Genomic DNA, 4,472 nt, shown 5'->3' with positions numbered 1-4,472 from the left:
GTGTATGGCATCGTGCCTTAAGGCAAATTGCTGGAACTTCCCGTACCGTAATGAAATATTCGAGAAATTTTAAACGTTTTCAAATATATTATTACAAATACTGTAACTTTAATTATTTTTGCTATCTTGTTATATCTGAGCAAATCAAATGTAAATCATAAATCAATTTATCTCCAGAACATTAACAATCGTCATTTCATTTCGAATTTTAATATTTAAAAAACAAAAATACTGCCTTTTTTACATAAAATTGAAAAAGTGCTTCCGTATAGTCACAGTCTAAACGCATTTGCAAATAATTCTGTGCGACATTTTCACTTATACTGGCGGAGCTTGGCGGCATTTTCACATTTTTCAATAGTTTTCACAAAATTCAAAAAGTGCTCCAGTACATAAACAGTCTAAACGCACTTGGCTAAACATTTACCAGAGTAGTGCTTAGATTGTGCTTAGCCTGGGTAATTTTTTGAATTTTTAATCCAAAATTACAAAAATATTTCATGGAAAATAAAAAAGATGTAATATTTTTTTATCCTTAAAAACAATTATTTTGTCAATACAAGCAGAAAGTTTTTTAGATCATTCGAATCGGACGCTTAGTTCACTCAAAAACTGCCATTTTTATATTTAGCTCTGTATCTACAAAATGGCGGGACCTGTCTTTGCCAAAAACTAAACACATCTTCTCCGAATCATTACAAATTGAATGTTTTTTAGATAATTCAAATTGGATACACCGTTCTATCAAAAACTCGATTTGTATTTTTTTGCATTCTTTGCTCTGTATCTCCGAAACTGGACCTGCCTTTTTCAAAAACTAATCAGCACATTTCCCTATCAATAGGAATCGAATGTTTTTTTGAACCATTCAAATCGGTTGATCCGTGCGCCCGAAAACGTCCATACATACATACATACACACACACACATCCATTTTTTCTGAGGTATGCTAAAATGTTCAGAAACCTTCAAACGTGAAGATATGTAAAAAATTTCAATTTCGATCTTCGGCCCATTACTATAACTACCCTACGGGAAGTTAAAAATACTTATATTATGTGTAAAGATGCTGAATGGGATATTTAACACGCAGATGCATCTAATACAACTCAAAAATCAATCGCAAAAGATACGTGCGTTGTTTTACGTCTTAATAACTAGATGTAATTCAGAGTCATATTTAATATTTAGCTAGTTTTCTATAATATAATTTACAACTTTACCACAGTCTCCCTCGATCCTGAATTTAAAAGAACTTTTTGCAATTCTGCACTTTTTGCCAAATCGCTGTTTGTGATGTTGCCAGCTTGGGAAAATTGTACCAGGCAAATAATTGCCAAAGTACATACTGCTAAAATCTTCATCTTATTTATTAATCTGGAATATAATAAACAAAATCAGTTTGCAAATTATATTATGCACAAAGTTATGAATATTTTATAAAGAGCGGGGTTCAAAGGTCTTAAAATTTATAAAAAAAACAGGAAAGACACATTTCTACAATGATGGAAGTTTTACTGCGCATAGTCCACAATATAATTTATTCAAAGTCAAATTGGACTTCAAAGTTGCTCTATCTAATAGTTTTTTTACCAAAAAAATGCGAATTCTAAAGATACGATCACCATTATAGGAATTTTAAAAATTGGGAAAAATAAAATATAAATATTACGCTATATTATATTTATTAAATATATTTCACTCACTTCTTCGAAATTCACACAATTTTTGACTAATTTTATTTCTATCACATGGCTTCACTTTATAATATCACGATTGATGAATTCGTTCATTATTTTATATAATGCGTATAATTAATTACCTTCAAATTATCTAAAATAAATTAGAACACTATCTCAGTTTTTAATTTAAAATAAATCTCTCAAATAAATCTTGCATTTAACCAGTTATACCTGCGACTCTGTTTGCATAGAATTTAAGAGTAAAATTCAAAGTTTATTTTAATTGCCATATATTTGTATTGTTCTGTATTAAATAAATGATGTACGATTTATTTCTTGGACTATTTTTTGGAAGCCAGAACTTGTACTTTTGTCGACTTTTTATCAAAAAAGGCTGCACCGATTTCAAAAATTTTAAAATCAACCGAGCAACTTGACAAAAAATTGCATTGGAGTTTTGTGCGATGATCGCACGAGCTGTTTCTTCATAATATTGGAAAAATGGTTATTTATAAATCAAAAACTATTTTTAACTTCCGTAGGGTAAGTTATAGTAATCGCAAAAAATCGAAAATGAAAATTTTTATATATCTTTACGTTTCAGAGGTTTCTGAATATTTTGGCATACCTTAGAAAAAATGGATGTATGTGTGTGTGTATGTGTGTGTGTGTGTGTGCGTGTGCTGCGTGCGCGTGTGCGTGTATGTATGTGTGTGCGGATACAAATTTTTGTCGACGATTTCGGAAACCCAAACAAGCGATTTGAATAATTCAAAAAACATTTGTATTTGTAAACACGATTTGTATTGATAAGAGGACGTGCTGATTAGTTTTTGGCGAAGGCAGGTCTAGCCGTTCCGAAGATACGGAGCAAAAAGTGCCGAAAACGGTAACACAGTTTTTAAGACAACGGAGCGTCCGATTTGAATAATTTAAAAAACATTTTACTTGCATTGACAAGATGAAGAATTGATCAAATTTTCATGAAGGCAGGCCTAGCGGTTTCGGAGATCTAATAAAAAATTAAACAAAAAATGCCATTTGACGGTTAAAAATGATCATTAGACATATGCACATCAAATTATCAGATATTTTATAGAGATTTTAACAATAAGTATAAGTTTTGTTAATATTCCTATAGGTTCCGTACCAATGTTTATCCGTTAGACGGCGACTCGGCGCTTACGCGCTTCGATATTTAGTCTCTATGCATTGAAGCAGTACGATTGCTTTGAAAAAAAGTTCAGAATTTCCAAAATATTTCAAAATGCATTTTTCTTCAAAAAGTCATTTTTTCAAAAAAAAGTAAATTTCTGTCAAAAATTTATAGTTTCTCAAAAATCTAATTTTTAAAAGTAAATTTTTTTCAAAAATGTTAATGTTTTAAAAAAAAAAATTTTTTGGTACGGGAAGTTACAGCAATTTGCCTTAAGGCTAGATGCCATGCGTCCCACTAGTTTCAAAGATACATTTGGTAAAGAACACGTATTCCTCTTTTCATAAATAATTGTTGGATTAATTTAAGTTGGAGTTCGAATTTAAGTTGGACGTATTTTATGAAACTTTGCACAGGGATAAAGTCTTATCATACATTTTTAACAATCATAAGCTTTGAAATTTGGATTATTAGGGCACGCACTTACGTAACACTTTGTCTGCGTATTTAGTGCTTATTCGTGTATTTAACACATAATTAAAAATATTATTTACACAAATCGGAAAGATCATATAATTAGTCTTAAGGCAAAGCGTCACTTCTACGTAGTCATATTTAATCCTTCATATCAATTAAAATCGGTTCAGTAGTTCAGTAGTCCTTTATGACCAAAAATTGTGACACTAATACTAGTGGTGTACGGCATCGTGCCTTAAGGCAAATTCATGGAATTTTTCGTACCATAATTATTCGAAGAATAAAATTTAGTTCAAAAAAAATTTTTTTATGGAAATTAAGGACAATTTTTTTTTATCCAAAGCAAATGTTAAGTCAACACAAGCAGGCAGTTTTTGAATCATTCAAATCGGATGCTTAGTTTTCTCAAAAACTGACATTTTTGCATACTCAGCACCGTATCTCCTAAATGGCTATACCTGCCTTTGCCAAAATCTAATCACCTCTGCTCCGCATCATTACAAATAGAATAATTTTTAGATCATTCAAATCGGATGCTCCGTTCTCTCAAAAACTCGATTTTTATTTTCGTCATTCTTTGCTCCGTATCTTCGAAACAGCTGGGCCTGGGCTTATGCTAAAAACTAATCAGCACATCTTCTTATCGTTAGGAATCGATTGCTTTTTAAACCATTCAAATCGGTTCATCCATGCGTCCGAAAACGTGGATGAAAAATTGTATCCATACATAATACACACAATAGAAAACTAATTTTATGCAAAATGTCACCTTTCCAACAAGCATAAATCTGATATTTTACAAGAAATCTATCAGCACAGCCATCTATCGAAGAAATAATGGATTTCTTTTTCTCCAAACTATTATTTGTTAATAATAAGACACTTTTTATATTAACTTACAGTAGAGTAAGTTATAATAATTCCAAATAAATTCTTAAAAATTTTTTATCAATGGATGTGTGTGTGAGTGTGTGTATAAGTGTATATGTGTATCTATGTGCGGATACAAATTTCTGTCGATGATTTTGCGTGCAAGGATCGATTAGAACCTAAAACATTACGAATTTTTCAATTGAAAAAAGAATAATTTCCATTAAAAAGTATATCTAAGCATTTTACACAATGCACAACTCAATAATTTTTAGCTGAAACTTTAT

The sequence above is a fragment of the Ctenocephalides felis genome, unplaced genomic scaffold (genome assembly GCF_003426905.1).
Source record: "Ctenocephalides felis isolate EL2017-DRISC unplaced genomic scaffold, ASM342690v1 CF-g0.4_SCAFFOLD_03573, whole genome shotgun sequence".
NCBI lineage: Eukaryota > Metazoa > Arthropoda > Insecta > Siphonaptera > Pulicidae > Ctenocephalides > Ctenocephalides felis.
This window is presented reverse-complemented; position numbering follows the sequence as displayed.